The sequence below is a fragment of the Mus musculus genome, chromosome 12 (genome assembly GCF_000001635.26).
Source record: "Mus musculus strain C57BL/6J chromosome 12, GRCm38.p6 C57BL/6J".
In the NCBI taxonomy this organism is placed as follows: Eukaryota; Metazoa; Chordata; class Mammalia; order Rodentia; family Muridae; genus Mus; species Mus musculus.
Genome location: NC_000078.6, coordinates 58,483,228 through 58,507,380, shown reverse-complemented (window position 1 = coordinate 58,507,380; position 24,153 = coordinate 58,483,228). Strand labels below are relative to the sequence as shown.

Here is a 24,153-nt window from a genome sequence, read left to right as displayed (position 1 = left end):
TGGAAGTTTTTAAATCATAGAGTGAGTGATTGCTTGAGGATGGCAAAAAGAAAGGAAGGGAGGGAGGAAAGATGTTCTATAGGGAGTCATTGTGAACACTGTTGTTTTCTGATTAGTTCTATCTGTGAATGAACATTTCAGTGTAGTAGAGACCACCTGGCAGAGGATGTCTGCCTAGCTTTGTTATCTGCCTTATCTTCAGGCAACTTTCAGTATCTACACAGTATTCACCAAGTACAAATGGCTGGGATCTGGTTACTGCAGACATCTCATCCACAGACCTTTATTATTATTATTATTATTGCAATTCTTTCTTGACCCTGTAGCTTCAGATTAAAGCAGGGCAAATGCCTGCTTTTACTATTTCTCACAAAATACCTAACTCCATATGTTGTTTGAAATCTCATGTTGTGAGTGGCCTCAGTTCTCAGAGCTCAAAGAAACAGAGATCAAAGGAAGCAAATTTAGATTCATTGCCGACAGCCAAATGCACCTCTGCTGCTCTGGAAACTATCTCTAAGCCTTAGAAACTTGTGTAGAATAAAGAAGAATTGCAATAAAACATATGAAAAATAATAATACTAGTTATTACTTATTGAGTGCTTATTCTATAGCAGCAGGCGCTCTAAGCACCCTTTATAGATTTTTTTCATTTGATCCTCACAAGAAGTTTATGATTCTCCTACCAATTTTATGTTATTATTTCCATTTCACATACCAGGAGACTGCACTCAGGGTAATGACTAGGCTTTGATTGCAGCCAAGGCTGGGTCTCTTAAACTCATGATTTTATGAGAGGAATAGGAAGAAGAAAACACAGAAGATGTAGCCCTTGGTTTCCAATTTTTCTGAAAAAACAGCGTGAAATAGGTATAATTAAGGCAACAGTTTTCCTTTAAGGCAGCTAAAAGCTAAACAGGGACACAGAAACAAATTAAATGCAGAAAAGGACAACTCCACCAGAGTGACAGATAAAATCTCAAGTTTTGCCGAGTCTGAGAGATGAATTGGGTCACGGAAGACTAGAATGCTTGAGCAGCTAAGAAGAGTACAGTCAGAGATGATCTACTTCCCATGAAGTCAGGCTCACAACTATGAAAACATGGCCAAGGGAGTGTGTCCAGCAAGGTGAGAAGGGGTTGGTATGAGGCTGCAGAGGAGGAGCCTAGTGGCTATTCGGTAATTGAATTTTTGGTGTTCAGAGTAAATAACAGAGCTTCGGTATAATTTAAATGTGAAAGTCACTGATGAAAGAAAACGAGCTAAGGTCGAAGTAGTCACGAGAAAATAAGATAGTGGAACACTCAGATTAAAAGATAATTTACTGAATTGTGCTGATGTTAATTTAATTTCGATCACCTCAAATAGCCCTCTATGAATGCTGGGTTCTCTCTTGTATAAGATGCCATGGGACAAACTCATACCTAAATAAATGTCCAGAGAAAGATGTATAACCTATTAAATGTAAACAGAGGGCAAGTGATTGGGAAGCTGGAAGAGAATGATGAGTTCGACATGCTGACCCCAGATATATCACACCCACAGATCTGGTAAGGCTGCCTTGGGATAGATGCAGCAGTTGCAGTATTGCAGAGCCTCTCTTTGTTAGGCACCCCTCCCCCCAAATCAGTGGCCTTTCTCTACACAAAGGATAAACAGGCTGAGAAAGAAATCAGGGAAACAACACCCTTCATAATAGGCACAAATAATATAAAATACCTGGGTGTGACTCTAACTAAGGAAGTGAAAGATCTGTATGATAAGAACTTCAAGTCTCTAAAGATAGAAATCAAAGAGGATCTCAGAAGATGGAAAGATCTCCCATGCTCATGGATTGGCAGGATCAACATTGTAAAAATGGCTATCTTGCCAAAAGCAATCTACAGATTCAATGCAATCCCCATCAAAATTCCAACTCAATTCTTCACTGAGATAGAAAGGGCAATTTGCAAATTCATCTGGAATAACAAAAAACCTAGGATAGCAAAAGCTCTTCTCAAGGATAAAAGAATCACCATGCCTGAACTCAAGCTGTACTACAGAGCAATTGTGATAAAAACTGCATGGTACTGGTACAGCGACAGACAGGTAGATCAATGGAATAGAATTGAAGACTCAGAAATGAACTCACATACTTATGGTGCCTTTGTTATTCTTTATTTGTTTATTCTTTAAGGATAGGTGTACCTTCCTAACATACACATGGTCCTGAAGAAAGTTCCTCTGACTTTTCACAAATTCTCTTTTATAATCATTCTCATTTAAAGGTTTTATTTTTATTATTGTTTTAAGTAAGTGTGTGTGGTGTGTGTGTGTGTGCTGTAGAGGACCTAGGCATCAGATCCCATTGCACATGGAGTCACTGGCAGTTGTGAGTTGCCCAACATAGGTGCTGGGAACTAAACTTGGGACCTCTGGAAGAGCAGCAAGTGTTCTAACCAGTGGACTCCTCTCTCTAGCCTTAAAGGTTTTAGCTTTGCTTGCTCAGGAAGAGTGTTTGAAGCTGCTTCAGTTTCCAGATATTAGACATTAGAAGTGATGGAGCATCAATAGAAGAATATTTTCCATCTCTAGAAACTGTTGCTTAAAATTTTCATGGATAAATAGATATAACATGAGCTGTGGCATCATGCTGCAAGAAAGGACCCAGGAAACTAAAAGGACCCCATCTGAGTGCTTGAAGTGTCTGGGGAATTTGTCCTAGTATCAGTTGTGACTTGTGACAGGACCCTTCAAAATATCTGAGATACCAACCAACACTGCAGCTTCCCTACAGTCACAGAGATATGTAAGCATTTTCAAGTTAGACTGATTTTCAAGTCTTTTATGAATATAGCCTGTCAGATGTCTCCTGAAAATTCATGGGTTGACAGTATTTAAAGATGCTCTGGGGTTTTGCATTATTCATCAGCCAACCAAGTTTAGTCACTTTTCTTCCCTCTGAGCCACTGAGGCTTAGTAAATCAGTGGCACTCTTATATGTGTTATTTGCATATCTTGTAAACTCTATGACACAATGTTAGGGTTTTTCTTCATACTAACATGAAGTTTTTCAGTGCTTTAGTATTTTCTTTAATTTCCTTTTTCAGTTTCTGAAACTTTTCATTGTACAGGGCTTTTACTTCATTGGTTATATATTTACCCAGAGAGTCTTTTATCTGTTTTTTTTTCCTTTTTTTGAACAATTGTGAGTGTGTTGTTTTATTGTTTCTTTGGCAGTGTGCCTTTCATTTGAATAGAGCAAAGTAGCTGGCTGTTTACCTTTGTATTCTGCTGTTTTTCTGAATGTATCAATCAGTGGTAGGAGCTTGCTGGTGGACTCTTTAGGGTCTTTTATACACAGAATGGTATCATCTCCAAGTAATGATACATTGACTTCCACTTTTCCTGTTTGTATCCTTGCTATTGCTTTTATTAGACTTACTGCTTTAGCTAAGATTCCAAATCGTACATTGAACATGGATGGGAGAATGGACATCATTGTTTCAATTTTTTTTAAAAAAAATATTTTAGTTGCAAGGCTTTTAGTTTTTCTCCATTTAGCAAGATGTGGACTGTTAGCTTGCTGTATATTACCTTTATTTTATTTATAAGCTTCTTTTATCCCTATGTACTTCAGAACTTTTATCATGAAAGGAGGTTGGCGTTTATCAAAAGACTTTCCTATATTTAATGAGATGATCACAAGACTTCTACTTTTGACCTATTCATGTACCAATTACACTTATTGATTTACCTATGTTGAACTGTTTTTAATTTCAAGAATAAAGCTTACTTGTTCATGGTATGTAATATTTTTGAATTTAGTTTGTAAGTATTTTATATTTTATAATTATATTCATCAGAGGTATTGGTTTATAATTTTCTTTCTTTCTTCCTTTCTTTCCTTCTTCTTTCCTTTCCTTCTTTCTTCCTCTCTTTCTTTCTTTCTTTCTTTCTTTCTTTCTTTCTTTCTTTCTTTCTTTCTTTCTTTCTTTCTTTCTTTCTTTCCTTTCCTCCTTCCTTTCTTCCTCTTTCTTTCTTTCTTTCTTTCTTTCTTTCTTTCTTTCTTTCTTTTTCCTTCCTTCCTTCCTTTCTTTCTTTCTTTCTTTCTTTCTTTCTTTCTTTCTTTCTTTCTTTCTTTCTTTCTTTCTTTCTTCATCTCCAAAATGCATAGGTGCCTAGAAAAATAGCTTAGTAGTTGAGCGCACTTGGTGCACTTTCAGATGACCGCAACATGGTTCCCAACACCTACATCAAGGTGGCTCTCAACTGCCAGTAACTCTAGCTCCAGGGGATTTGGTGCCTTCTTCACGCAAACAACACACACACACAGACCCTGCTAAATATAAAAGTTAAGTCTTAAGAAATCTCAAAGCATGATCCTTGAGAGAAAATACTGATAAGTTGGGCTTCACTAATATTAAATTATTTTGCTTTGTAAAAACTGGAAAATTGAAACAGCACAGATTTGAAGAAAAATATATGATTGTGAATTGGTATTCAAAATATGCAAATAATCCTTGAAACTCAATGAGAAACAAACAACCCAACCTGAAAATGTTCAGAAGGTCTGAGGAGTTATCTCATGAAAGTGACGGAGAAGAACATGTGAAGATTATCATTAAGGAAACTCAACAATAGATGAATGTCGATGCACCAGAACTCTGAGCATTGACAGAAACAAAGTTGGCAAGGATTTAGAGTGACAGACAGGAACTCTCATCCATGACCACAAGGAATCCAAAATGGGACACTCCCCCTTGAAAGACAGTCTGTTAGAATCTTATAATATTAAACAATTATAAAGAAGATTTTCGGTGCATACACCAAGTTATCTTCAAACTTATAATGTTGTCTAGGCTGTTTTCAAATCCCAGATTCTCCTACATGAGCTTCCCATGTTTTTGGATTACAAGCATGGACCATTATATTGGATTCATCAACTTGTTCTTAACACATGATTCAACAGCTATACTTTTTTTTTTCAATTAGTTGAAATCTTATGTCAAATAAAAGCTTGCAGCTTTCATTCATAGACATTCAAACTGTAAGCAACAGAAATGTCTTTCCATGGCTATATAGACCATGGTATATCAATAAAATGGACTTGAACTGGATAATGAAAAGAAACTAATTGATTTAAGACCTGTCCACCCGATGAAACATGTATCCAACACTGCTTAGGTGACAAAGAACTAATGACCAGCTAGCCCAGAGACCTAGGGGAAAACCAAATATTACTGGTCTAAAAATAGTAAAAATAAAAAAAATAGTAAAAATAAAGTTAATCCTAATGATATTCTGCTATACTCATAGAAAGTGCATTATTCTACCATCAAGGAGGCCTCCTTCTCCAGCAAATGGGAACAAATACAGAGACCTGCAGCCAGACGTGATGGAGAGAAAAACACAAGACCTTGGAACTCACAGCTTTAAATGGGCTATCTCAATCAAGTCCCTTGCCTCAGAGGTGAGGGAACCCATGAAAGAGGAGGCAGAAAGACTATAAGGCCCTGAGGGGATGGAGGACATCAGGAGATCAAGGCCTTTCTGAGTCAACTAAGCAAGGCTCATTATGAGTTCACTGAGTGTATCAGCAAGCACAGGATGTGTGTAGGTCTGCACCAGGTCCTCTGCATATATATATATATATATATATATATATATATATATATTACTGTTTCCAGTTTAGGATTTTTAGGGGACTCTAAACCAGTCAGAACCAGTGGCTCTGTGATTATTCTGACTTCTCTTGGGCCTCTTTCCCTTTTGTTGGTTTACCTTGTCTAACTTTGATGGGATGGTTTATGTTTTATCTTATTCTAATCTACTTTGTTACATTTTGTTATCACTTAGAATCCTGATGTTTTTTCTAACGAGAAACAGAAAGGGAGTGGATCTGGATGGAAGAGGAGGTGGGGAGGAACTGAGAGGAGTAAAGGGAAGGGAAACTGCAATCAGGATGTATTTTATGAGAAAATAGTTAATTTTAAATAAAATCGTGTGTATGAATAGCCAATTTTAAACAAAAGTGTGTGTCTGTGCATGTGCACATGCACGCATATGTGTCACCAAGCCATGAAAAAGTACTGGAGCCTTCAAAGCATATTTGCTAAGTAAAAAAAAAAAAAGCCAATCTAGAAAGAGTGCATGTTTTATATTATTCTGGAAAAGAAAAAAAAATATGGAGACTGTATAAAAGTGGCTGCTAGTGGTTTGCTATGATAGAGGGAATGTTGATACTCTAGTAAAGTGTTAAAATCCATAGAAAAGACAATGCAAATGGTGTGATCTATGAACTTTAGTTAATGCCATACCAAGAACTGAAATACACCAGCCATGTTATTGGAAGATATTAAGAATAGAAGACCCTGGGAGATGACTGTGTTATGTGAGAATTCTCTGCCCATTCTCTTTGATTTTCTAGAAGTCTAAACCTGCTGTAAAGAATAAATTTCATCAACTTAAAGACAAGTAATAAAATATTACTAACAGAAATGATCAAAACAAATGAGTAAGTATACAGTATCAATGGTGAATCAGGAGTATTATTACTACAGAGAACAAAAAGACTGATGTGGGCATGGTCATACAATCCCAAACATGCAAGATATCATCTATTAAGACTGACAATATAATAATAGAACTATATCAACACACTTAACAACTAAGATGAAATGTGAAAACCCCCTGAATATTACAAGCTGACTATCTTAAATGCAAGCCTTTAATATAAGAAATATTCAGAAACAACCAAGACCCAATAAAAAAATCATGGAATATGATGTATAAAATGTCACTGTTTGTTATATCAAAACACCAATTGTTAGCATATGATGGAATCAAAGGAATATATTTTTAAATGAAATTCAAATCAAGCTATTTTGAGATATTTCATAACCTCTGTGATAATGACAAAGAGAAAAAACCTATGATAGATACAGAAAGAAACAAAAAGAAACAAACAGGAAACTATCAACACATACCATTATCCAAAAAGATAAAATCATCAAATTATAGATAAGAAATAAAGAGCAGAACAAAGGAATAGCAAAAACAATCAGAAATATTGCACAATCAAAACATTGTACACACTAGCAATAGCAAGTCCTTACTCATCAGCAATCACTTTAAACACTAGGTTTAAATTTTCCCCCAGAAGACATAGACTGGATGAATGCATAGAAAACATGCATCCTAGAGGGTCTCCTTTCACAGACTCCAGGCAAACATGAAAAAGGATGCTGCATATAGATGTTAACCAAGGAGAATAGGTACTATGCTTGTGTATATGAAACAGGCTTTAAGTCCAAAACTTCCATTAAAAAAATGAAGAAAATCACTATGTAATGAGAAAAACTGTAACAATGGTAAATGCATAGCACTTATGCATCTACCATTGGTGTACCCGTATACATGGAACAGATATTAACAAACAGAACCGAAAGGCAGTGTTAGCAAAGGGCTTTTCTTCCATCTCTGCTTTGGGATTTTGAGAGTGCTACTCATGAATTAAAAACACCACACTCGGTACATAGGGAAGCAGGCTACCTGGGCCTGATCTGGGGCACAAGTCCCTTCCGCTCGACTTGAGCCCCGGGCTACCTTGCCAGCAGAGTCTTGCCCAACACCCGCAAGGGCCCACACGGGACTCCCCACGGGATCCTAAGACCTCTGGTGAGTGGAACATAGTGCCTGCCCCAATCCAATCGCGCGGAACCTGAGACTGCGGTACATAGGGAAGCAGGCTACCCGGGCTTGATCTGGGGCACAAACCCCTTCCGCAGAACTCGAGCCCCGGGCTACCTTGCCAGCGGAGTAGCCTGACACCCGCAAGGGCCCACACAGGATTCCACACGAGATCCTAAGACCTCTAGTGAGTGGAACACAACTTCTGCCAGGAGTCTGGTTCGAACACCAGATATCTGGGTACCTGCCCTGCAAGAAGAGAGCTTGCCTGCAGAGAATACTCTGCCCACTGAAACTAAGGAGAGTGCTACCCTCCAGGTCTGCTTATAGAGGCTAACAGAGTCACCTGAAGAACAAGCTCTTAACAGTGACAACTAAAACAGCTAGCTTCAGAGATTACCAGATGGCGAAAGGCAAACGTAAGAATCCTACTAACAGAAATCAAGACCACTCACCATCATCAGAACGCAGCACTCCCACCCCACCTAGTCCTGGGCACCCCAACACAACCGAAAATCTAGACCCAGATTTAAAAACATTTCTCATGATGATGATAGAGGACATCAAGAAGGACTTTCATAAGTCACTTAAAGAATTACAGGAGAGCACTGCTAAAGAGTTATAGGCCCTTAAAGAAAAGCAGGAAAACACAGCCAAACAGGTAGAAATCATTAAAGAAAAACAGGAAAACACATCCAAACAGGTGATGGAAATGAACAAAACCATACTAGAACTAAAAGGGGAAGTAGACACAATAAAGAAAACCCAAAGCAAGGCAACGCTGGAGATAGAAACCCTAGGAAAGAGATCTGGAACCATAGATGCGAGCATCAGCAACAGAATACAAGAAATGGAAGAGAGAATCTCAGGTGCAGAAGATTCCATAGAGAACATCGACAGAACAGTCAAAGAAAATACAAAATGCAAAAGGATCCTAACTCAAAACATCCAGGTAATCCAGGACACAATGAGAAGACCAAACCTACGGATAATAGGAATTGATGAGAATGAAGATTTTCAACTTAAAGGGCCAGCTAATATCTTCAACAAAATAATAGAAGAAAACTTCCCAAACATAAAAAAAGAGATGCCCATGATCATACAAGAAGCCTACAGAACTCCAAATAGACTGAACCAGAAAAGAAATTCCTCCCGACACATAATAATCAGAACAACAAATGCACTAAATAAAGATAGAATATTAAAAGCAGTAAGGGAGAAAGGTCAAGTAACATATAAAGGAAGGCCTATCAGAATTACACCAGACTTTTCACCAGAGACTATGAAAGCCAGAAGAGCCTGGACAGATGTTATACAGACACTAAGAGAACACAAATGCCAGCCCAGGCTACTATACCCGGCCAAACTCTCAATTACCATAGATGAAGAAACCAAAGTATTCCACGACAAAAACAAATTCACACAATATCTTTCCACGAATCCAGCCCTTCAAAGGATAATAACAGAAAAGAAGCAATACAAGGACGGAAATCACGCCCTAGAACAAACAAGAAAGTAATCATTCAACAAACCAAAAAGAAGACAGCCACAAGAACAGAATGCCAACTCTAACAACAAAAATAAAAGGGAGCAACAATTACTTTTCCTTAATATCTCTTAATATCAATGGACTCAATTCCCCAATAAAAAGACATAGACTAACAGACTGGCTACACAAACAGGACCCAACATTCTGCTGCTTACAGGAAACCCATCTCAGGGAAAAAGACAGACACTACCTCAGAGTGAAAGGCTGGAAAACAATTTTCCAAGCAAATGGACTAAAGAAACAAGCTGGAGTAGCCATTTTAATATCGGATAAAATTGACTTCCAACCCAAAGTTATCAAAAAAGACAAGGAGGGACACTTCATACTCATCAAAGGTAAAATCCTCCAAGAGGAACTCTCAATTCTGAATATCTACGCACCAAATGCAAGGGCAGCCACATTCATTAGAGACACTTTAGTAAAGCTCAAAGCATACATTGCACCTCACACAATAATAGTGGGAGACTTCAACACACCACTTTCTTCAAAGGACAGATCGTGGAAACAGAAACTAAACAGGGACACAGTGAAACTAACAGAAGTTATGAAACAAATGGACCTGACAGATATCTACAGAACATTTTATCCTAAAACAAAAGGATATACCTTCTTCTCAGCACCTCACGGGACCTTCTCCAAAATTGACCATATAATTGGTCACAAAACAGGCCTCAATAGATACAAAAATATTGAAATTGTCCCATGTATCCTATCAGACCACCATGGCCTAAGACTGATCTTCAATAACAACATAAATAATGGAAAGCCAACATTCACGTGGAAACTGAATAACACTCTTCTCAATGATACCTTGGTCAAGGAAGGAATAAAGAAAGAAATTAAAGACTTTTTAGAGTTTAATGAAAATGAAGCCACAATGTACCCAAACCTATGGGACACAATGAAAGCATTTCTAAGAGGGAAACTCATAGCTCTGAGTGCCTCCAAGAAGAAACGGGAGACAGCACATACTAGCAGCTTGACAACACATCTAAAAGCTCTAGAAAAAAAGGAAGCAAATTCACCCAAGAGGAGTAGACGGCAAGAAATAATCAAACTCAGGGGTGAAATCAACCAAGTGGAAACAAGAAGAACTATTCAAAGAATTAACCAAACGAGGAGTTGGTTCTTTGAGAAAATCAACAAGATAGATAAACCCTTAGCTAGACTCACTAAAGGGCACAGGGACAAAATCCTAATTAACAAAATCAGAAATGAAAAGGGAGACATAACAACAGATCCTGAAGAAATCCAAAACACCATCAGATCCTTCTACAAAAGGCTATACTCAACAAAACTGGAAAACCTGGACGAAATGGACAAATTTCTGGACAGATACCAGGTACCAAAGTTGAATCAGGATCAAGTTGACCTTCTAAACAGTCCCATATCACCTAAAGAAATAGAAGCAGTTATTAATAGTCTCCCAACCAAAAAAAGCCCAGGACCAGATGGGTTTAGTGCAGAGTTCTATCAGACCTTCAAAGAAGATCTAATTCCAGTTCTGCACAAACTATTTCACAAAATAGAAGCAGAAGGTACTCTACCCAACTCATTTTATGAAGCCACTATTACTCTGATACCTAAACCACAGAAAGACCCAACAAAGATAGAGAACTTCAGACCAATTTCTCTTATGAATATCGATGCAAAAATCCTTAATAAAATTCTCGCTAACCGAATCCAAGAACACATTAAAGCAATCATCCATCCTGACCAAGTAGGTTTTATTCCAGGGATGCAGGGATGGTTTAATATACGAAAATCCATCAATGTAATCCATTATATAAACAAACTCAAAGACAAAAACCACATGATCATCTCGTTAGATGCAGAAAAAGCATTTGACAAGATCCAACACCCATTCATGATAAAAGTTTTGGAAAGATCAGGAATTCAAGGACCATACCTAAACATGATAAAAGCAATCTACAGCAAACCAGTAGCCAACATCAAAGTAAATGGAGAGAAGCTGGAAGCAATCCCACTAAAATCAGGGACTAGACAAGGCTGCCCACTTTCTCCCTACCTTTTCAACATAGTACTTGAAGTATTAGCCAGAGCAATTCGACAACAAAAGGAGATCAAGGGGATACAAATTGGAAAAGAGGAAGTCAAAATATCACTTTTTGCAGATGATATGATAGTATATATAAGTGACCCTAAAAATTCTACCAGAGAACTCCTAAACCTGATAAACAGCTTCGGTGAAGTAGCTGCATATAAAATAAACTCAAACAAGTCAATGGCCTTTCTCTATACAAAGAATAAACAGGCTGAGAAAGAAATTAGGGAAACAACACCCTTCTCAATAGTCACAAATAATATAAAATATCTTGGCGTGACTCTAACTAAGGAAGTGAAAGATCTGTATGATAAAAACTTCAAATCTCTGAAGAAAGAAATTAAGGAAGATCTCAGAAGATGGAAAGATCTCCCATGCTCATGGATTGGCAGGATCAACATTGTAAAAATGGCTATCTTGCCAAAAGCAATCTACAGATTCAATGCAATCCCCATCAAAATTCCAACTCAATTCTTCAACGAATTGGAAGGAGCAATTTGCAAATTTGTCTGGAATAACAAAAAACCTAGGATAGCAAAAAGTCTTTTCAAGGATAAAAGAACTTCTGGCGGAATCACCATGCCAGACCTAAAGCTTTACTACAGAGCAATTGTGATAAAAACTGCATGGTACTGGTATAGAGACAGACAAGTAGACCAATGGAATAGAATTGAAGACCCAGAAATGAACCCACACACCTATGGTCACTTGATCTTCGACAAGGGAGCTAAAACCATCCAGTGGAAGAAAGACAGCATTTTCAACAATTGGTGCTGGCACAACTGGTTGTTATCTTGTAGAAGAATGCGAATCGATCCATACTTATCTCCTTGTACTAAGGTCAAATCTAAGTGGATCAAGGAACTTCACATAAAACTAGAGACACTGAAACTTATAGAGGAGAAAGTGGGGAAAAGCCTTGAAGATATGGGCACAGGGGAAAAATTCCTGAACAGATCAGCAATGGCTTGTGCTGTAAGATCGAGAATTGACAAATGGGACCTAATGAAACTCCAAAGTTTCTGCAAGGCAAAAGACACTGTCAATAAGACAAAAAGACCACCAACAGATTGGGAAAGGATCTTTACCTATCCTAAATCAGATAGGGGACTAATATCCAACATATATAAAGAACTCAAGAAGGTGGACTTCAGAAAATCAAATAACCCCATTAAAAAATGGGGCTCAGAACTGAACAAAGAATCCTCACCTGAGGAATACCGAATGGCAGAGAAGCACCTGAAAAAATGTTCAACATCCTTAATCATCAGGGAAATGCACATCAAAACAACCCTGAGATTTCACCTCACACCAGTCAGAATGGCTAAGATCAAAAATTCAGGTGACAGTAGATGCTGGCGTGGATGTGGAGAAAGAGGAACACTCCTCCATTGTTGGTGGGAGTGCAGGCTTGTACAACCACTCTGGAAATCAGTCTGGCGGTTCCTCAGAAAATTGGACATAGTACTACCGGAGGATTCAGCAATACCTCTCCTGGGCATATATCCAGAAGATGCCCCAACTGGTAAGAAGGACACATGCTCCACTATGTTCATAGCAGCCTTATTTATAATAGCCAGAAGCTGGAAAGAACCTAGATGTCCCTCAACAGAGGAATGGATACAGAAAATGTGGTACATCTACACAATGGAGTACTACTCAGCTATTAAAAAGAATGAATTTATGAAATTCCTAGCCAAATGGATGGACCTGGAGGGCATCATCCTGAGTGAGGTAACACATTCACAAAGAAACTCACACAATATGTACTCACTGATAAGTGGATATTAGCCCCAAACCTAGGATACCCAAGATATAAGATATAATTTGCTAAACACATGAAACTCAAGAAGAATGAAGACTGAAGTGTGGACACTATGCCCCTCCTTAGATTTGGGAACAAAACACCCATGGAAGGAGTTACAGAGACAAAGTTTGGAGCTGAGATGAAATGATGGACCATGTAGAGACCGCCATATCCAGGGATCCACCCCATAATCAGCATCCAAACGCTGACACCATTGCATACACTAGCAAGATTTTATTGAAAGGACCCAGATGTAGCTGTCTCTTGTGAGACTATGCCGGGGCCTAGCAAACACAGAAGTGGATGCTCACAGTCAGCTAATGGATGGATCATTGGGCTCCCAATGGAGGAGCTAGAGAAAGTAGCCAAGGAGCTAAAGGGATCTGCAACCCTATAGGTGGAACAACATAATGAACTAACCAGTATCCCGGAGCTCTTGACTCTAGCTGCATATGTATCAAAAGATGGCCTAGTTTGCCATCACTGGAAAGAGAGGCCCATTGGACTTGCAAACTTTATATGCCCCAGTACAGGGGAACACCAGGGCCAAAAAGGGGGAGTGGGTGGGCAGGGGAGTGGGAGTGGGTGGATATGGGGGACTTTTGGTATAGCATTGGAAATGTAAATGAGCTAAATACCTAATAAAAAATGGAAAAATAAAAAAGAAATGGGCGGGGAGCCGGCCTCAGCCTCAGCAGCAGCGGTCGCCATCTTGGTTCCGGGACTCAGCAGAACTTAGGAAATTAGTCTGAACAGGTTAGAGGGTGCGCCAGAGAACCAGACAGCTTCTGGGACGGGCAGAAGCACAGAGCCGCTGAGGCAGCAGCCTGGGTGGGCCGGGGACAACCGGCCACCATCCGGACCAGAGGACAGGTGTCCGCCTGGCTCGGGAGACGGCCTCAGCCTCAGGAGCAGTGGTCGCCATCTTGGTTCCAGGACTCCCTGGAACTTAGGAATTTAGTCTGCACAGGTGAGAGTCTGCACCACAGAAGCTGACAGCTTCTGGGAACTGCCAAAGCAACACAGCTTCTGAGAGAGGCCCTGTTTTGGGCCTTCTTCTTCGACCAGGAGGAGGTCCAAAAACAAGATATCTGCGCACCTTCCCTGTAAGAGAGCTTGCCAACAGAGAGTGCTCTGAGCACTGAAACTCAGAGGAGAGAATCTGTCTCCCAGGTCTGCTGAGAGACGGTAACAGAATCGCCAGAAGAACAATCTCTAAACAGAGTCAACTATAACTACTAACTCCAGAGATTACCAGATGGCGAAAGGTAAACGTAGGAATCCTACTAACAGGAACCAAGACCACTCACCATCATCAGAACCCAGCACTCCCACTTCGCCCAGTCCAGGGCACCCCAACACACCCGAAAACCTAGACCTAGATTTAAAAGCATATCTCGTGATGATGGTAGAGGACATCAAGAAGGACTTTAATAAATCACTTAAAGAAATACAGGAGAACACTGCTAAAGAGTTACAAGTCCTTAAAGAAAAACAGGAAAACACAATCAAACAGGTAGAAGTCCTTACAGAAAAAGAGGAAAAAACATACAAACAGGTGATGGAAATGAACAAAACCATACTAGACCTAAAAAGGGAAGTAGACACAATAAAGAAAACTCAAAGCGAGGCAACACTAGAGATAGAAACCCTAGGAAAGAAATCTGGAACCATAGATTTGAGCATCAGCAACAGAATACAAGAGATGGAAGAGAGAATCTCAGGTGCAGAAGATTCCATAGAGAACATCGGCACAACAATCAAAGAAAATGGAAAATGCAAAAAGATCCTAACTCAAAATATCCAGGAAATCCAGGACACAATGAGAAGACCAAACCTACGGATAATAGGAGTGGATGAGAATGAAGATTTTCAACTCAAAGGACCAGCAAACATCTTCAACAAAATTATTGAAGAAAACTTCCCAAATATAAAGAAAGAGATACCTATGAACATACAAGAAGCCTACAGAACTCCAAATAGACTGGACCAGAAAAGAAATTCCTCCCGACACATAATAATCAGAACAACAAATGCACTAAATAAAGATAGAATACTAAAAGCGGTAAGGGAAAAAGGTCAAGTAACATACAAAGGCAAGCCTATCAGAATTACACCAGATTTTTCATCAGAGACTATGAAAGCCAGAAGAGCCTGGACAGATGTTATACAGACACTAAGAGAACACAAATTCCAGCCCAGACTACTATACCCAGCCAAACTCTCAATTACCATAGATGGAGAAACCAAAGTATTCCACGACAAAACCAAATTCTCACATTATCTCTCCACGAATCCAGCCCTTCAAAGGGTAATAACAGAAAAAAACCAATACAATAACGGGAACAATGCCCTAGAAAAAACAAGAAGGTAATCCCTCAACAAACCTAAAAGAAGACAGCCACAAGAACAGAATGCCAACTTTAACAACAAAAATAACAGGAAGCAACAATTACTTTTCCTTAATATCTCTTAACATCAATGGTCTCAACTCCCCAATAAAAAGACATAGACTAACAAACTGGCTACAGAAACAAGACCCAACATTTTGCTGTTTACAGGAGACACATCTCAGAGAAAAAGATAGACACTACCTCAGAATAAAAGGCTGGAAAACAATTTTCCAAGCAAATGGTATGAAGAAACAAGCTGGAGTAGCCATCCTAATATCTGATAAGATTGACTTCCAACCCAAAGTCATCAAAAAAGACAAGGAGGGGCACTTCGTTCTCATCAAAGGTAAAATCCTCCAAGAGGAACTCTCAATTCTGAATATCTATGCTCCAAATACAAGGGCAGCCACATTCATTAAAGAAACTTTAGTAAAGCTCAAAGCACACATTGCGCCTCACACAATAATAGTGGGAGACTTCAACACACCACTTTCACCAATGGACAGATCATGGAAACAGAAACTAAACAGGGACACACTGAAACTAACAGAAGTGATGAAACAAATGGATCTGACAGATATCTACAGAACATTTTATCCTAAAACAAAAGGATATACCTTCTTCTCAGCACCTCATGGTACCTTCTCCAAAATTGACCACATAATAGGTCACAAAACAGGCCTCAACAGATTCAAAAATATTGAAATTGTCCCATGTATCCTATCAGATCACCATGCACTAAGGCTGATCTTCAATAACAAAAAAAATAACAGAAAGCCAACACTCACGTGGAAACTGAACAACACTCTTCTCAATGATACCTTGGTCAAGGAAGGAATAAAGAAAGAAATTAAAGACTTTTTAGAGTTTAATGAAAATGAAGCCACAACGTACCCAAACCTTTGGGACACAATGAAAGCATTTCTAAGAGGGAAACTCATAGCTCTGAGTGCCTCCATGAAGAAACGGGAGAGAGCACATACTAGCAGCTTGACAACACATCTAAAAGCTCTAGAAAAAAAGGAAGCAAATTCACCCAAGAGGAGTAGACGGCAGGAAATAATCAAACTCAGGGGTGAAATCAACCAAGTGGAAACAAGAAGAACTATTCAAAGAATTAACCAAACGAGGAGTTGGTTCTTTGAGAAAATCAACAAGATAGATAAACCCTTAGCTAGACTCACTAGAGGGCACAGAGACAAAATCCTAATTAACAAAATCAGAACTGAAAAGGGAGACATAACAACAGATCCTGAAGAAATCCAAAACACCATCAGATCCTTCTACAAAAGGCTATACTCAACAAAACTGGAAAACCTGGACGAAATGGACAAATTTCTGGACAGATACCAGGTACCAAAGTTGAATCAGGATCAAGTTGACCTTCTAAACAGTCCCATATCCCCTAAAGAAATAGAAGCAGTTATAAATAGTCTCCCAGCCAAAAAAAGCCCAGGACCAGACGGGTTTAGTGCAGAGTTCTATCAGACCTTCAAAGAAGATCTAATTCCAGTTCTGCGCAAACTTTTTCACAAGATAGAAGTAGAAAGTACTCTACCCAACTCATTTTATGAAGCCACTATTACTCTGATACCTAAACCACAGAAAGATCCAACAAAGATAGAGAACTTCAGACCAATTTCTCTTATGAATATCGATGCAAAAATCCTCAATAAAATTCTCGCTAACCGAATCCAAGAAAACATTAAAGCAATCATCCATCCTGACCAAGTAGGTTTTATTCCAGGAATGCAGGGATGGTTTAATATACGAAAATCCATCAATGTAATCCACTATATAAACAAACTCAAAGACAAAAACCACATGATCATCTCGTTGGATGCAGAAAAAGCATTTGACAAGATCCAACACCCATTCATGATAAAAGTTTTGGAAAGATCAGGAATTCAAGGCCCATACCTAAACATGATAAAAGCAATCTACAGCAAACCAGTAGCCAACATCAAAGTAAATGGAGAGAAGCTGGAAGCAATCCCACTAAAATCAGGGACTAGACAAGGCTGCCCACTTTCTCCCTAGCTTTTCAACATAGTACTTGAAGTATTAGCCAGAGCAATTCGACAACAAAAGGAGATCAAGGGGATACAAATTGGAAAGGAGGAAGTCAAAATATCACTTTTTGCAGATGATATGATAGTATATATAAGTGACCCTAAAAATTCCACCAGAGAACTCCTAAACCTGATAAACAGCTTCGGTGAAGTAGCTGGATATAAAATTAACTCAAACAAGTCAATGGCCTTTCTCTACACAAAGAATAAACAGGCTGAGAAAGAAATTAGGGAAACAACACCCTTCTCAATAGTCACAAATAATATAAAATATCTCGGAGTGACTCTAACTAAGGAAGTGAAAGATCTGTATGATAAAAACTTCAAGTCTCTGAAGAAAGAAATTAAAGAAGATCTCAGAAGATGGAAAGATCTCCCATGCTCATGGATTGGCAGGATCAATATTGTAAAAATGGCTATCTTGCCAAAAGCAATCTACAGATTCAATGCAATCCCCATCAAAATTCCAACTCAATTCTTCAACGAATTAGAAGGAGCAATTTGCAAATTCATCTGGAATAACAAAAAACCTAGAATAGCAAAAACTCTTCTCAAGGATAAAAGAACCTCTGGTGGAATCACCATGCCTGACCTAAAGCTTTACTACAGAGCAATTGTGGTAAAAACTGCATGGTACTGGTATAGAGACAGACAAGTAGACCAATGGAATAGAATTGAAGACCCAGAAATGAACCCACACACCTATGGTCACTTGATCTTCGACAAGGGAGCTAAAACCATCCAGTGGAAGAAAGACAGCATTTTCAACAAATGGTGCTGGCACAACTGGTTGTTATCATGTAGAAGAATGCGAATCGATCCATACTTATCTCCTTGTACTAAGGTCAAATCTAAATGGATCAAAGAACTTCACATAAAACCAGAGACACTGAAACTTATAGAGGAGAAAGTGGGGAAAAGCCTTGAAGATATGGGCACAGGGGAAAAATTCCTGAACAGAACAGCAATGGCTTGTGCTGTAAGATCGAGAATTGACAAATGGGACCTAATGAAACTCCAAAGTTTCTGCAAGGCAAAAGACACCGTCAATAAGACAAAGAGACCACCAACAGATTGGGAAAGGATCTTTACCTATCCTAAATCAGATAGGGGACTAATATCCAACATATATAAAGAACTCAAGAAGGTGGACTTCAGAAAATCAAACAACCCCATTAAAAAATGGGGCTCAGAACTGAACAAAGAATTCTCACCTGAGGAATACCGAATGGCAGAGAAGCACCTGAAAAAATGTTCAACATCCTTAATCATCAGGGAAATGCAAATCAAAACAACCCTGAGATTCCACCTCACACCAGTCAGAATGTCTAAGATCAAAAATTCAGGTGACAGCAGATGCTGGCGAGGATGTGGAGAAAGAGGAACACTCCTCCATTGTTGGTGGGATTGCAGGCTTGTACAACCACTCTGGAAATCCGTCTGGCGGTTCCTCAGAAAATTGGACATAGTACTACGGGAGGATCCAGCAATACCTCTCCTGGGCATATATCCAGAAGATGCCCCAACTGGTAAGAAGGACACATGCTCCACTATGTTCATAGCAGCCTTATTTATAATAGCCAGAAGCTGGAAAGAACCCAGATGCCCCTCAACAGAGGAATGGATACAGAAAATGTGGTACATCTACACAATGGAGTACTACTCAGCTATTAAAAAGAATGAATTTATGAAATTCCTAGCCAAATGGATGGACCTGGAGGGCATCATCCTGAGTGAGGTAACACATTCACAAAGGAACTCACACAATATGTACTCACTGATAAGTGGATATTAGCCCAAAACCTAGGATACCCAAGATATAAGATACAATTTCCTAAACACATGAAACTCAAGAAAAATGAAGACTGAAGCGTGGACACTATGCCCCTCCTTAGAAGTGGGAACAAAACACCCTTGGAAGGAGTTACAGAGACAAAGTTTGGAGCTGAGATGAAAGGATGGACCATGTAGAGACTGCCTTATCCAGGGATCCACCCCATAATCAGCATCCAAACGCTGACACCATTGCATACACTAGCAAGATTTTATCGAAAGGACCCAGATGTAGCTGTCTCTTGTGAGACTATGCCGGGGCCTAGCAAACACAGAAGTGGATGCCCACAGTCAGCTAATGGATGGATTACAGGGCTCCCAATGGAGGAGCTAGAGAAAGTACCCAAGGAGCTAAAGGGATCTGCAACCCTATAGGTGGATCAATATTATGAACTAACCAGTACCCCGGAGCTCTTGACTCTAGCTGCATATGTATCAAAAGATGGCCTAGTCGGCCATCACTGGAAAGAGAGGCCCATTGGACACACAAACTTTATATGCCCCAGAACAGGGGAACGCCAGGGCCAAAAAGGGGGAGTGGTCGGGTAGGGGAGTGGGGGTGGGTGGGTATGGGGGACTTTTGGTATAGCATTGGAAATGTAAATGAGCTAAATACCTAATAAAAACTGGAAAGAAAAAAAAAAAAAAATGAAACGGGCAATCATGTGCTTCAAAAAAAAAAAAAAAAAAAAAAAAACACCACACTGCAGATGCATGCAACAGCATGGGTGAGCTTTAAAAACTATAGGCAGGATGAAAGGAGTTGTCAGAAAAGGAAAAGTGTACACTCCAGGGTCTTACTAATACAAAAGTGTGTGTGAGCCTATAACGGAATCATACAAAGATGAACACTAAGAGTTATTACCTCGGAGTGGCCCTATCATTTAATCTCTGAAACGCAACCAAGAAGACTGAGTAGAAGAAGTAAATGACTAGTGCTGTAGTCATGTCTCTTATCCACACACGGGCAGAAGAAAAGCATCCTGAGGTTTTAGGAAAAAAGGCTTTTTTTTTTTTTGAGAGTCTAAATCACAGTCTGATCTTCACTTGTCTGTGTGTGTGTGTGTGTGTGTGTGTGTGTGTGTGTGTGTGTGGTTTTTTTTTTCCCAGAACTAGGACCTAGTATCTAGGCAAATGCTCTACTCTTAAGCTACATCCCCATCCTTTTTCTGTGATTTTTTGATTGCTGTTTATTCTCATGATAAATAACCACTATTTATCTTCATTATTATCAGTGAATTTTATTATAGATTATTTAGCAAGCCTTATAGTGATTCATGATGTATAGTTAGAACACTAATTTTTTAAATTTGGACCTGAGAATATATGTAAATGAAAATTCAAACATCCAAACCCGAACAGTCTTGGAATGAGCATATCATTTTGTTTTCTCCTGCCAGAAAATGGAAACAGATAGAAATACGCCTGAAACTTTTTACCTGTGAAATTTCTGTAGCAACATTACAATTAAATCTAAGAACACTGAATGTACAAGCATTAAATTGGACTTAAAGAATTACCCAAGGAGCTAAAGGGAACTGCAACCCTATAGGTGGAACAACAATATGAACTAACCAGTACCCCGGAGCTCTTGTCTTTAGCTGCATATGTATCAAAAGATGGCCTAGTCTCACTGCAAAGAGAGGCCCATTGGACTTGCAAACTTTATATGCCCCAGTACAGGGGAATGCCAGGGCCAAAAAGGGGGAGTGGGTGGGTAGGGGATTGGGGGGTTGGGTATGGGGGACCTTTGGGATAGCATTGAAAATGTAAACGAGGAAAATACCTAATAAAAAAATTCAATCATAAAAAAACACAAACAAAACAGTACTATGCTTCCCCAGTACATAACTAAGCACAGGAACGGAATGTTGACGAAGGGAAGCAACTTGGAACACTGAAGAGCTTGAAGGCTCCGTCAAGGTTTCTCAGTGTGACAGGGGAAGAGACAAATCTCTGGCAGTGCAGAAGAGTCTCATACAACAGGGAATCTTGCTAAGCAAAAAGACAGGAACGGCTTATTCTGAGACATAGGCATGGGCGAGTATGTTCATACAAACATTTAAACCCTAGTAAATAAAAAGGTCACACGGAGCACAAAAGAGCATATTCAAACTTTTACAGGGTAGGCTTGAAAATACCGTGTTTATCTACAAGTGCAGGAGCCTACAGGTTAACATCAGGGACCAGCCAGCGGGTAAATACTAGCAGGTGAACCAAATGCTCAGAACTGGATTCAGGGATAGTAAACGTATTTAGCATTGATGCCGTGGATTAGTGGAGCATGTTGGTCAACCCTGAATCGGAATGCTTCTTAGTGTTCATTCCTGCCAAATGGGCTTTTTCTGTGTGGACTGTAAGGCACAGTTCTCAGTTGAGGGATGGCCACCACCCATCTCAAAATTTAACCCAGAATTGCTGCTCCTGTCTAAAGGAAATACAGGAACAAAGAGTGGAGCAGAGACTGAAGGAAAGATCGTCCAGAGAGACTGCCCCACCTGGATACCAAACCCAGACACTGTTGCGGATGCCAAGAAGCGCTCGCTGGTAGGAGCCTGGTATCGTTGTCTCTTTGAAGGCTCTGTCAGAGTGTTTCCGATACAGATGGGGATACTTGCAGCCAACTATTGGACCGAGCAGGGGGACCCAATGGAGAAGTTAGGGGAAGGAATGAAGGAGCTGAAGGGGTTTGCAACCTCGTAGGCAGATAAACATTTTCAACCAACCAGACCCCTCAGATCTCCCAGGGACTAAACCATCAACCAAAGATCACACATGGAGGGACCTGTGGCTCTAGCTGCATATGTAGCAGAGGATGGCCTTGTCAGACATCAATGGGAGGAGAGGCCCTTGGTCCTGTGAAGGCTCGATGCCCCAGTATAGGGGAATGTGAGGGTGGTGAGGCAGGAGTGGGTGGGTAGGTGGGGGAGCACCCTCATAGAAGCAGGGAGAGGGAGGTAGGATAGGGGTTTTGTGGAGGGGAAACCAGGAAAGGGGATAACTTTTGAAATGTAAATAAAGAAAATATCCAATAAAACATTGCAAAAAAAAGTGTTAAGCACAATGTTTAGCCCAATACTTCAGAAATTAGGGCTCTTACAGTGAGCAACCCATTTATTTTATGAACCTGTGTGCTTCCTGCTGTTTCTCACAAGTTCCAGAATGAAATTTCTAGAACACTGATTGGATAAGAGAACAAGATGTAGCCACACATTAACCTTAATGAGGTTTAGACAGACAGATGCGTGAGGCTGAAAGATAAATTCTTATAGTCACAAAAGCCCGCCTCTCTCAAGAGAGGATGTGCTGAGAATAAAACAATGTTTCTAGGATTTATGAAGTGGTGGAATTTTCATTTTGAGGTGTGTCAGAAATCTGGGTGATGTGGAGAGAGGTGGGTAGTTCTGTGGGCATTAAGATTTACTGTCTAATTTAAATTTCTGATATGCACAGTTCAATCTGTGGGGCCCACTAACGAAAAAAAAAATGACGGCATCAACATTTTCCTGAAGTTTATTAACTCTGTTTTAAGAATGAGAAAGCAACAGTGTAGTTCTCAATATTGGCCAGGTTGGAATGGCTCTGCAAAGGACATTACTGTGGTAGTGTGGTAGGGGTGACCAAAAAGGAAGAGAGTGTCTGTAGGGAAGGTTGCTGAGATCGTAGCAATGACTTCTGGGAGTTAAATGGCAGCGGGACTGTGTGCTTATACACATTCTGGGATTCATGTGCCTTCTATGCATGTCAGCATTAAACCATGACAGGTATCAGAAATTCTCCTAAGTGACCGAGGGAAAAAAATAATCCTATGCAGTGAACCAAGTGCTAGATAAATATTTAAATATAAGCCACCACCCTCTTGTTGCATCTGTGTCTATATTATTGTTTAAGTGTTCCATATATCTGGTAATCTAATCATTTTGTAAGTCACTCATTAGCACTGTACAGTGATAACATTGATTTTTCTTTCTAATTACAAACCCAAACTACTATACACATACATGTACTATGAGATTATTGTGAAATTATATTTACACCACTTGCTTCTTACTGATAAAGACATGAAATCCTATGAGGAAGCCAAGCTTCATGTATGTATACTTAACAGTATAAGGCACAAGCTATAATTTGAATAGTTAAAATATTTCCTTTGAAGGGAAAGAAGTCAATTCATTAATGGATAACATCCTTCAACTAAGAAAAAACTAGCATATCAGAAAATTAAATAAAAGTAACCTTAAAGGGAACATGTTCTACAATTAGGGTATTTTAAGAGATGATAGAGGGCAAACATTATTTCCATAATTTGATTAAAAGCATATCCATGAATATCCATTAGTAACATTTATCACTAATTATAAGGCATGAATTGTGCTCTTTTTAAATAAATTATTATAAGCATCCAGGAAAATATTACAAATTACTTTTAAACACATTACTTAATCACATCCTTTAAGTCTTTATATATTATTTCCATCTTGCCTTCATCTGTTTATGTTTATAGTTGTTACTCTGTATCTTTTAATTCAGCTTTGTATACATATGACAATATCCTACATATTTGAATAATATTACATAGCATCTGAAATATTATTTTAAGTGATTAAGGCTTGTTATAATCTAAAGCAAGGAATTTAATGGTATCAGAGAGTTTTACCTAAATTAGTCATTATTTTAAAGTAAGCATTTTAACTCTGTACCTAAAGTAAAGGAAACAGACACAACAGTCACAAAGTAGAGGATGACCTGCAGGATCATTGTTT

General features: G+C 39.2%; 1 long non-coding RNA gene across 1 annotated transcript in view; it reads right to left on the bottom strand.

The window, feature by feature from the left end:
* The window catches only part of Gm30687, a 212,106-nt gene that overhangs the window by 141,655 nt on the left and 46,298 nt on the right, over positions 1 to 24,153 (bottom strand). The gene's annotated exons all lie outside the window — the stretch shown is intronic.